At 44.0% G+C, this 12,634-nt stretch overlaps 1 long non-coding RNA gene across 1 annotated transcript; it reads right to left on the minus strand.

Moving 5' to 3' along the window:
- Window positions 1-3,431: 3,431 nt before the first annotated feature.
- Window positions 3,432-12,312, minus strand: LOC142143061 (uncharacterized). Its single transcript, XR_012689485.1, has 2 exons — window positions 12,002-12,312; window positions 3,432-3,841 (listed from the first exon to the last, which is right to left on the minus strand). It is a non-coding gene; the product is annotated as an uncharacterized LOC142143061 (long non-coding RNA).
- Window positions 12,313-12,634: the final 322 nt, after the last annotated feature.

Consider the following 12,634-nt stretch of genomic DNA (forward strand, 5'->3'; position numbering starts at 1 on the left):
CCGTAAGGTAGCCGGGCCTACCGGTAATTTTACCGGTAGTCCTGTGGGCCAGTCCGACGCTGATTGTGGATGGTTCCCCCGGCCAATCACACTGGCCAGAGCTGCAGGGTAAGGATCAAACAGAGTCCAGTTCCAGGAAACAGGTCAGGGGGCTGTAGCTGCATTAATTCTGCCCCCCTCCCCCCCCCCCCCTCCGCTCTCCTTTCTCTACAGTTAGTGCTGATCAGATGAGAGCAAGTTCTGGCTGAAAACGTAATAAGGGGTTAATACTGGGAGTGGCACTTAATTGTCTTGGCCTTGCCCCTTAATTATCCTGTGTATGTCCCCATTGTCTCTATCCAGACACCTTGTGTCAGCCCAGCAGGGGACCAAGGGATGTATTAGGAGGAGAAGGGACAGTAACAGCCCCTGCTGACAGACAGCCACTCTCAGAGGATCCCACTATCTAAGGCCACCCCTGACTCAGCCCCTGGAGTGTGGGAAAACTACAGGGGAGAGAGGAACGAGTGAGACTCAGGGGAGGTTGTTGCTGATTTTGTTCTCATCCTGGTAAGAGCTCCAGCATTGAAGTCTAGGCTCCTGCTGGGCTGAGCATCCTGCTGGGACATCTGTAGCTCAGATCTCCGGGGGTCTTGTTACTTGGTGGGCCTGATCTAACAGGGAGACCCAGGGCTAGTCTTTTACCACACTGGCTGGGATTCAGCAAGTCAGGACATCCAGGGGACTGAAGCTCCATAATCTAGTGGGGTAAGGGACAGATAATGTGGTAAACCTGGCTGGTATTTATTTACAGTTTGTATATCCAATTCTAGTGATTGTTCTTATTACAATAAATGTACTGTTGTACCTTTCTAACTGCATTTGCCTGAGTGACTATAGGATCCCTAGAAGGTACTGGGTATACTCCTGGCACAGTAACACCCCCCTGGGCGGCCAGCCAGCGTGCAGTTGGTATAATTGGGCCAGATAAACCCGGTATCTTCACAGTTACTAACACAAGGTGTGTGTGCAATTCAGAGGAAGAATGGACAAGACACAATATTTTAACAAATCAAAACCTGGGAAAAATGGGATTTCGACCATCAATATGAAGATTACAGCAAAGCAACATCCCACAGCCCCATACAAGTGACTGACCATCCACATTGAGGCAGCTCTGTGTGTTGGGTGATAGAGGGTCCTTCTTCTTCCCAGCAGCCAATCTCAATAAATACTGTGACTCAGCCAGGGGGGGACAATCTTTGTGACTTTAAATGCAGCACGATCGTGGGCACCAGTTGCACCAGCACTGAGTGTAACAGCAGCATCGACACTGCCGGGACTTTCGCTTAGACCCGAGGAGCTCCACAGGGGCCAGTAAGGTGGAAGAGTCACGAGAAGTATTTCAGTTAAACATCTAAAGGATATTTGCATGTCCAGTTCTGTATTCAGGAAAGGACAACAGGACGCTTCTAGAAACCTATAATGACTTGTTCTGGTCTAGTTATTCCTTCTTGGTAACATTATCCAAGAAATAAGGCCTATTTCAGACATGACAATGTAACCTCTGTGCAATGCCACTTGGCGCATTGACAGGATGGGCTGTAGCACTGCCCTCGGGGAGCGTAATCCTACTTTGTGGGGCTAAATTGATACTTGAAGGACTCACAACATTAGAAATGAACAATGCGGCACAATTTGGTGCAAATCTAATTTTGCGGCGGATCTGGTGGTTTCACAGAGCAACATCGGTCAATTCCTTCAACTTTTTAGCGTGGTTGGGAGGAGATTTGAAAATTCAGCCAATTTCTACATACTACCAATAAATGAATAGAGATATAACCGGTCCTGTATTCTCAGCAGTGACCTGATCCACATAATATAAACCTCCCATTGTAAGATACAGCAGTATAGCTGAGAAGCAGAATAGATGTGCGATGTTGTGTGATGAGTGTGATCAGCAGGTGCGAGAGACACCAACAGCTAACAAATAAGTGTGAATGAAATGATTAAGTGAAAAGAAAAGAAGTCAGCTGATGAATACTAATTACACAATCTTCGTTACCAAAGGCACCTCTGTGTAGAAATATAAATACTTCTCATTAAATCTAAGCCATTCATCTCTACAGTAAAGACAGTTCAGTCTCTGGGTGCCTAGGATCTGTGTGGTGTGATGGGCACAATCCCCTGCCAGGCTGATACAGTGTACGAGCTGCAGGATGCCAGGAAACAGGGCACATAGAATAGTTATAGTGCAGGCTTGGCCAACCTGTGGGTCTCCAGGTGTTGTGAATCCACAAGCCCCAAGCCTAGTGCTTTACCAGTAGATAGCCAGCTGACAGCTGGCAAGGAATGCTGGGACTTGTAGTTTCACAACACCTGGAGAGCCACAGGTTGTCCAGACCTGTTATAGGGTAACATTAACCACCGAAGCTCTGATGTTTTGTCCGTTAAATAAATGACACCAATTAATGTGTATTTTAAAGTTCTGGCGCACAAATTGCTTCAAAAACATTTCTTTTTAATTATGTACAACAGCAATTAATGGGACAGGACCCAAAATAATTAACGACAATGTCTCAGTGATTTGGCTAAAGAAGCATTTTCATCCCTTTTACTTTGCTGCTTTTTCAGTAAAATACATATATCCACAACCTATGTGATGCTGGGTATATTTTATAAACCAGCTGATAAAATGCCATAATAAAAGCAGACTGTACTTTATCTAATACTTATTTTGATTCAGGTAGAATGACTGCATGTCTCACAGAGCAACCAACATATCTATGGAAGCTACGTCCTTTATAGATGTACTGACGGCATGCATTCTTTTTTAACTACTTAAATAAGTGAGGGGCCCCCAGCCTTCAAAGGGACCACACAGAGGAAGGAGGGAGAGCACAGTGCACGCTCTCCTCCTCTAGGCATGCAGCGTGATCTCGCTGCACTGTGCAGAGGTGGTCATGTGACATGGAAGTAGGCTGCCCCCTTCTGGTAAGATCGGGAGCAACCAGAGGGGGGCACTGGCAAAGGCTTGGGGACTGCCTGATGCCCACCGCTGACTTAATTAGTTGTGGCAGTTATAGAGTGCCAGTGTAGGGGTGCCAGGGGAAGAGCCCCAACATATTGCTTCACTGAGCTGGGGGGTGCTAAACAGATTACGGTGCAGATTTATCAAACCTTCTAAAAAATAAAAGCGGAGGTGTTGCCCACAGCAACCAATCAGATTCTAGCTATTATTTATCTAGTATATGATAGAAAATGACAGCTAGAATCTGATTGGTTGCCACTGGGCATTTGTATGAATTCGGTTGTGTAACGTTAAAATATAAATATCTTATTTGTGCGCTATTTTGTTATTATTTGTTTAATAACAGTCACAACTGAGATTTTTTTTGTGCCCATTAATTAAGGACCCTCGTTAATAACGCAGTGATTTTTTTGACAAGGTCTTTGACAACAAACAATTTATTGCTGTTACTTTGTTTCCTAAGAGTTCATTACATCACATCTCTGATTGATCTCTCTGTGATGTCTCTGTGAGGTGACAAACGAGCCACTGAGACAATTCTGGGAATGTTCGGTCTTCCGATATGTCGTTACATCTTCCTCATCTTCTTTTTGGGGCGCTGGTTGAAAACTGGGGAAGACCCCATGAGACTGTCAGGGGAGTGAGAGCCGTAACTGCCTTCGGATCCATTCGGACTGCCCGGCATGGCGGAGTCGCTCCTCCCAGACATGGGTTCCTCAAACACATCATTTCCCAGAACACTGTGCCCATGTACAGTCCCTTCCTCGTTGTCCTGAGGCTCCATCTTCACATGGGCCAGGTTCCACAGGGGCGAGGTGTTCACATCTGACCCTGCAGGATAAAAAGAAATGTATTTATAGAACAAAATCTGGTTACGGATCTTGCATAGAAAAAGTCCTATAATAGGCCGGGCCGACCTGTGGCGCTCCGGGTGTTGTGAAACTAGCCGATAGCTGGCAGGGTATGCTGGGACTTGTAGTTTCACAACAGCTGGAGAGCCCTAGGCCTGTTTCAGACTCTGTCCATTTATCAAACTATTCCACGGGCTTAGGATGTATTTATCAACAAAAATACTCAGCCAGTTAATGAAAAATAAAAAGAAATGACAGATAAAAATTGGGAACAGAACATATGTAACTTTTTTGGGGTGAAAGAATGACACCATGTTCTTTTAAAAAAAAAAAATGTGTAAAGGTTTGTAGATACACTTTCGCTGCGACAGTGGTATGTTCAGTCTTGAAGCAGCTTCACATGCAATGTAGATAGGGTTTAATAAACCCCATGGAGAGATTGTAGATACCGAAATCCAGAGTGAGCACTGGACACACAATTAGCATTTATAACCATAATTTGGCCTATGTGCATAAGCGCTACAATTAGTTACATGAAACTTCATCGGCCGTTAAAATAGGAAAGTTCTGATAAGTGAGGGGGAAGAAGAGGTTTAAAGAATAATGTAAGGGTAGAATTAGTCTTTACAATTAAGATGTCTATATAATAAGATTTTAATACATGGTAAATATTATACTGCTTGGAGGTATATTATATTACTAAATTGCAGGTTTGAAAAATTGGAGATGTTGGCCATAGCAGCCTATCAGATTCTAGCTATCATTTATTTAGAACAATCTACAAAATGACAGCTAGAATCTGATTGGTTGCTAGAGGCAGTTTAGTAATACCCCCTGGAATCAGTAGGGACAAAGCGCTTTATGTCATCCCAACACTTGAATACACAAGTGAGCAGAGCCGACGGTGGCGTGCAGACATTAGAAGACAATCGCTGCACCATGGATGCACCTGACAAAGGTTCGCAAACACTTCCGATAAGGTGACATAGCCGGTAACAGCGTTAGTTACATTATTCTACATTAAGACTGTTAAATAAAAGCAATTTTTGGTTGCTTTAATCCAATAACAGCAGGAACCGTGGACTTACAAAATCAAATACTAACAGAAATAAGAGAAAAGAGAACTTTTACTGCAATCAATGATCAGCTGGAGAGCCCTCTGGTCTGTTTACTTTGCTCGTTCATTAGCCTATTGGAATGCAAGAAAGGAATATTTCGGAAACCAAAAAAAGGAGAAAAAAAATCATTCTGTGAGCTGATTGAAAAGCAAATTGATTTCAACTACAATCCACTCTAGCAGGCAAATAAGTGGGTTTGCATAGTAATTTCGACAAAGCATCATTTCAGCTTAATAGCACGTTTCATGCTGATAGCCTTGTACAGTGGCTCTACTTCACATTTAATAATGCTAATAGTCGCAGAGAGTGGGAAAAATAATATGCATCTTTCCTGTTACTGGGCGAGATAAATTATATATAAAGCCTCTATCACTGCTGGGTATGTGATTAATATCCCCAAATCTATATCAATCGTGAGACAGGAGCAGCCAATCCAAGTTTTAGAGGAAACTTCCCCCACTCAGTGAGCAGCATTTTCAGACTTGAATCACGCAGCATGAAAGCCTCTAACCAGAAGCTCTTCATATACATGGTTATTAAGGTGTCCATCTCTAGTTCTCCTATGTAGACGTCTCTGAACCCTCTCTAGTTCTTGTGTGTAACCGGTCTCTAACACCGTCTTTAGTTCTCCTATGTGGCCGGTCTCTAAACCCTCTCTCTAGTTCTCCTATGTAGCCGTCTTCGAACCCTCTCTAGTTCTCGTATGTAACAAGTCTCTAAATTCTCTCTAGTTCTCCGATGCAGTCGGTCTAGTCTAAACCCTCTCTAGTTGTCCTATGTAGCCGGTCTCTGAACCCTCTCTAGTTGTCCTATGTAGCCAGTCTCTGAACCTTCTCTAGTACTCAGGTGTAACCGGTCTCTAACACCATCTCTAGTTCTCGTGTGTAACTGGTCTCTAAAACCGTCTCTTGTTCTCCTATGTGGCCGGTCTCTAAACCCTCTCTCTAGTTCTCCTATGTAGCCATCTTTGAACCCTCTCTAATTCTAGTATGTAACCGGTCTCTAACACCATCTCTAGTTCTCGTGTGTAACCGGTCTCTAAACACTCTCTAGTTGTCCTATGTAGTCAGTCTCTAAACCCTCTCTAGTTCTCAGATGTAGTCAGTCTCTAAATCCTCTCTAGTTCTCTGATGTAGCCGGTCTCTGAACCCTCTCTAGTTCTCCTATGTAGCCAGTCTCTAAACCCTCTCTAGTTGTCCTATGTAGCCGGTCTCTGAACCCTCTCTAGTTGTCCTATGTAGCCAGTCTCTGAACCCTCTCTAGTTGTCCTATGTAGCCGGTCTCTGAACCCTCTCTAGTTGTCCTATGTAGCCAGTCTCTGAACCCTCTCTAGTACTTGTGTGTAACCGGTCTCTAACACCATCTCTAGTTCTCGTGTGTAACCGGTCTCTTAAACCGTCTCTAGTTCTCCTATGTAGCCATCTTTGAACCCTCTCTAGTTCTAGTATGTAACCAGTCTCTAAACCCTCTCTAGTTCTTATGTGTAGCCGGTCTCTGAACCCTCTCTAATTGTCCTATGACACTGGTCTCTGAACCCTCTCAGGTTGTCCTATGTAGCCCGTCTCTGAAACCTCGCTAGTTGGTCTATGTAGCAGGTCTCTAAACCCTCTCTAGTTGTCCTATGTAGCCTGTCTCTAAACTTTCTCTAGTTCTCTGATGTAGTCTGTATCTGAACCCATCTCTAGTTGTCCTCTGTAGCTGTTTACTGAACCCTCTCTAGTTTTTTTATATAGCTGGTCTCTGCACCCTCTTTAGTTCTCCTAAGTAGCCGGTCTCTAAACCCTCTCCAGTTGTCCTATGTAGCCGGTCTCTGAACCCTCTCTAGTTGTCCTTTGTAGTCAGTCTCTAAACCCTCACTAGTTGTCCTATGAAGCTGATCTCTGAACCCACTCTAGCTGTCCTATGTAGTCAGTCTCTGAACCCTCTCTAGTTCTTGTGTGTAACCGGTCTCTAAACCCTCTCTAGTTCTTATGTGTAACTGGTCTCTAACACGGTCTCTAGTTCTTGTATGTAACCGGTCTCTGAACCCTCTCTAATTGTCCTATGACACTGGTCTCTGAACCCTGTCAGGTTGTCCTATGTAGCCCCTCCCTTAGAATGTAAGCTCGTATGAGCAGGGCCCCCTCCCCTCCTATCTCCATACCTGTACTTCCGCTCCGTTTTTACTGCATATGACTAGCCGGAGTTTCTGAAATATTGGTACTTTTTGTTCATTGGTCTGTATGGTTTCACCCTGTATAGTCTACTGTTAGTACTGTGTGCGGCGCTGCGGATACCTTGTGGCGCCTAACAAATAAATGATAATAATAATAATAATAATAATAGCCCATCTCTGAAACCTCTCTAGTTGTCCTATGTAGCCTGTCTCTAAACCTTCTCTAGTTCTCTGATGTAGTCGGTCTCTGAACCCTCTCTAGTTGTCCTATGTAGCTGTTCACTGAACCCTCTCTAGTTGTTTTATGTAGCTGGTCTCTGAACCCTCTCTAGTTGTCCTATGTAGCAGTCTCTGAACCCTCTTTAGTACTCGTGTGTAACCGGTCTCTAACACCATCTCTACTTCTCATGTGTAACCAGTCTCTAAAACCCTCTCTAGTTCTCCTATGTAGCCGGTCTCTAAACCCTCTCCAGTTGTCCTATGTAGCCGGTCTCTGAACCCTCTCTAGTTGTCCTTTGTAGTCAGTCTCTAAACCCTCACTAGTTGTCCTATGAAGCTGATCTCTGAACCCACTCTAGTTGTCCTATATAGTCAGTCTCTGAACCCTCTCTAGTTCTTGTGTGTAACCGGTCTCTAAACCCTCTCTAGTTCTTATGTGTAACTGGTCTCTAACACGGTCTCTAGTTCTTGTATGTAACCGGTCTCTGAACCCTCTCTAATTGTCCTATGACACTGGTCTCTGAACCCTCTCAGGTTGTCCTATGTAGCCCCTCCCTTAGAATGTAAGCTCGTATGAGCAGGGCCCCCTCCCCTCCTATCTCCATACCTGTACTTCCGCTCCGTTTTTACTGCATATGACTAGCCGGAGTTTCTGAAATATTGGTACTTTTTGTTCATTGGTCTGTATGGTTTCACCCTGTATAGTCTACTGTTAGTACTGTGTGCGGCGCTGCGGATACCTTGTGGCGCCTAACAAATAAATGATAATAATAATAATAATAATAATAGCCCATCTCTGAAACCTCTCTAGTTGTCCTATGTAGCCTGTCTCTAAACCTTCTCTAGTTCTCTGATGTAGTCGGTCTCTGAACCCTCTCTAGTTGTCCTATGTAGCTGTTCACTGAACCCTCTCTAGTTGTTTTATGTAGCTGGTCTCTGAACCCTCTCTAGTTGTCCTATGTAGCAGTCTCTGAACCCTCTTTAGTACTCGTGTGTAACCGGTCTCTAACACCATCTCTACTTCTCATGTGTAACCAGTCTCTAAAACCGTCTCTAGTTCTCCTATGTGGCCGGTCTCTAAACTCTCTCTCTAGTACTCCTATGTAGCCATCTTTGAACCCTCTCTAGTTCTAGTATGTAACCGGTCTCTAACACCATCTCTAGTTCTCATGTGTAACCAGTCTCTAAAACCGTCTCTAGTTCTCCTATGTGGCCGGTCTCTTAACCCTCTCTCTAGTACTCCTATGTAACTGTCTCTAAACCCTCTCTAGTTCTTATGTGTAACTGGTCTCTAACACGGTCTCTAGTTCTTGTATGTAACCGGTCTCTGAACCCTCTCTAATTGTCTTATGACACTGGTCTCTGAACCCTCTCAGGTTGTCCTATGTAGCCCATCTCTGAAACCTCTCTAGTTGTCCTATGTAGCAGGTATCTAAACCCTCTCTAGTTCTCTGATGTAGTCTGTCTCTGAACCCATCTCTAGTTGTCCTATGTAGCTGTTCACTGAACCCTCTCTAGTTGTTTTATGTAGCTGGTCTCTGAACCCTCTCTAGTTGTCCTATGTAGCAGTCTCTGAACCCTCTCTAGTTCTTGTGTGTAACCGGTCTCTAACACCGTCTTTAGTTCTCCTATGTGGCTGGTCTCTAAACCCTCTCACTAGTTCTTCTAGGTAGCCGTCTTTGAACCCTCTCTAGTTTTCGTATGTAACCGGTCTTTAACACCATCTCTAGTTCTCCTATGTAGCCGGTCTCTGAACCTTCTGTAATTGTCCTATGTAGCCGGTCTCTAAACCCTCTCTAGTTCTGCGATGTAGCCGGTCTCTGAACTCTCTCTAGTTCTCCGATGTAGTCGGTCTCTAAACCTAGTTGTCCTACGTAGCTGTTCTCTGGATTCCAGATTTGCCAATCATATCCTGTTTTTCAAAAGTTTTCAGTGCAGACAGCCATGATCACAATGAGGCTTGTGAGATTCTTTTTGAACATTATTGTAAAAATTGATGTCCTGCAATCCTAAACTATACAAATAGTCATCTAGAATGGGCCATTGCATCAAAATCTAGATTCAAAACTAATAATGCAGAAATTTTCAACAATAACTGAGCTCAAATAATCTTTTCCAAATTTACCAAAACTAGCTACTATTGGACGCAACATACCTGTAAGCTCAGCTGAATGGGAAAGAGGATTTTTTACTCTAAAACAAATTAAAACCAGTTTAAGGAATCGCATGAAGCAGAGCACACTGAATAACCTGATGCTGATTTCACTAGAGGGACCCAAACCTACAGACTTAGATTATGAAAAGCTGCAGACGACTGAGCCTCTAAAAAGAGAATAATATATAAAAAATTTAATCTCGAGGTTAAATAAATAAAAGGTCAGGATTGCAACATATAGTTATTGCAAAGGGCCACGCAGGGGCACAAGGATGACCCAAGCAGAGGTATGAGGGCAGCCCACGCAGGGGCATGAGGGCGGCCCACGCAGGGGCATGAGGATAGGCAACCCAGGGGCCGAGGGCGGGCCACGAAGGGGCACGAGGGCGGCCCACACAAGGCCAAACAGTAGCTTGTTACAGAGACAAATCAACAAAATTGGAAACTGGGCCGTAATTCCATGTAGCTAAATGTAGATTATGCACCTGGGCATGGTAATAATGGTGTTAAATACACATTATATGGAATTGTACTGGGGAAAAATGAGATGGAAAAGTGCTTAGAGATACAAAGGGGCAGATTCAATTACAAGTGATGTTGCGTCAGAGCCTCGCACAAGGGGTTAATACGTACAGCACCGTCAATTACGGTACTGAAAGCTTTTCTTAATTTTGGTCGTAACACTAAAAGGTGCAAGCAAAACTAAGCAAAGACTTTAACCCCAAACATTCCATACAGGAACCTTGAGTGAGGTTCGGATGGGACATCACTCTGCCCCCTAGAGGACAGAAAGCGAGTAGCAGCACAGTGTCCGGCAGTGGCTGTAAAGGAGAGTACATTCTTGGAATGCATACAAAGAGGATAAATGCATGTGATATAAACATAGTATCACTGTTGTATAAGTCGCCAGTTACAGCACATCATGAATATGGGGCACAGATTTGGCCACTGCACTGTAAGACGGACATAGGACAGACAGAGAGCGTTCCGAGGCCGGAAATCTCATTAGTAATGGGAGAAAAAAGGGTCAAACTATAAAGAGAGGTTATAAAACTAGGTTTGTTACTTTGGAAAAAGGTGCCTTAAAGGTGATCTAATTAGTATTAGTATAAATATTTGAGAGGTCAATTCAATGATCTGTCTCATGAACTTATATATCTAATATAGGGGTTATCAGATGTGAGCCAAAGAAAGAGGGTTTCACCATCAGCTTAGGAAGAGATTCTTTACTGTAAGAGCAGTTATGCTGCAAAAATATGTTATCACATAATGTGGTGATAGCAAATCCCTTAATATGTACGAATGTATTAGATGCCTTCTACCTGCAACTAATTAGAGGAGGTGACTAAGGCCGGGAATCCATCCTATTGTCATTGTTGGTTTGGTTTAAAGAGAACCTAATAAGAACTTTTGTGTTCTATTCACTATACTGAATCCCCCCCAGTTGTACAGAGCTACAGGGCAGGCTGGGCTGGGGGGCAGGCAGCCCTCCCCTGCATAGATATTACTTTAGCTGTCACACATGCAATTCGCTGATCTGGTGACTACAAAGGGCGCAGACAATGGAGTGTGACTTGATTAATAACCCTAAACTAACATGAAATTAGTAACCGTGTACTAATACATACTGACAGCTCAGAACATCATCTATGTGAGCTGTTCATAATATGTATACAATGTGTCCAGCGATATCTGTTTATTATGTTACATTCTGTATTCTTCTGACTTGTTAACACCCATATACTCAGTGTTTTTAATTGTACGTATAAACCGATATTTTTGTATTATTTGGTGTCGCATTGGATGGTTGTGTTTTCTCTTCAACTGGTAGGAAACACATTGCCGGAAAATAAACTACAAAAAAAGACAGATGTTCTTAATGACAATTAAAATTGTCTGCTGAAAATTGGCTGACCCCGCCCCCTTTCTTCTGACCACGCCCCCTTTCTTCTGCTCCAATAATGTGACAGCACAGGATTAATAACCTTGGTGCTAAGCTAATTCTATGCAGCAAGTGTTTCCTGAGACTGACTGACCCCGCCTCCCGCTTCCCTCCAATAACATGCCTGACCCCGCCCCCCCTTTCCTCCAATAACATGCCTGACCCCGCCTCCCGCTTCCCTCCAATAACATGCCTGACCCCGCCCCCCTTCCCTCCAATAACATGCCTGACCACGCCTCCCCCTTCCATGCAATAACATGCCTGACCCTGCCTCCTCCTTCCCTCCAATAACACACCTGACCCCGCCTCCCCCTTCCCCCCAATAACATGCCTGACCCCGCCTTCCTCTTCCCTCCAATAACATGCCTGACCCACCTCCCCTTTCCCTGCAATAATATGTCCTACCCCACCTTCCCCTTCCCACCAATAACAAACCTGACCCCGCCTCCCCTTCCCACCAATTACAAGCCTGACCCCGCATACCCCTTCCATCCAATAACAAGCCTGACCCCTTCCAGCTCCTCACTGATGGGGAACGTTATATCCGTCACCTCTTTAATCTTCACTGGCTTTGTGTCCTCACACACCCGCTCAGGGTGGACAATCTTCTCGTACTCCTCAGACAGCTGCTTGCTGACCTGTGATCAGAAAGAGGTTTATCCGGCATCTGTCAATCACTCTGCAGAGAGCTTCAATCTACTGCTAGGAGCAGGCAGCTCACCTCTATATTAGTACACAATAAACACAGTTACATTGTCACATTAAATAATGATGTGTAAAATGTACCTTATCTCTAACAACCATGACATAACAAATATGTAAACGTTTATTACTGCAGATATCCACAGTAAGGTTGGGATCATGGGTGGGAATTGGGGATTTTCCTACATGTGACCTGTCATTAACACCAATAAATGACACTACTGAGAGACGTTCCTCAGTATGTAGCAGCTGATAACAGAAAACAGTCGCTTACAGTCAGCTGCACAGAGATTGTAAATATGTTGTCATACAAGGTATAGGAGCGGTAACATGTATATTTGTGAATGTTATAAGCAGCTTTATTCTATACAGCAACAAACTTTTATGATGGGATTAAATTTCACTTTTAGAATGCATCAGTTTCAATGAGATCAAGTTTCTGTTCCCAGATGTGTGACCTCTTCTCTGTGCTATATGCAGTG

Source organism: Mixophyes fleayi, chromosome 3 (genome assembly GCF_038048845.1).
Source record: "Mixophyes fleayi isolate aMixFle1 chromosome 3, aMixFle1.hap1, whole genome shotgun sequence".
NCBI classification, from domain to species: domain Eukaryota; kingdom Metazoa; phylum Chordata; class Amphibia; order Anura; family Limnodynastidae; genus Mixophyes; species Mixophyes fleayi.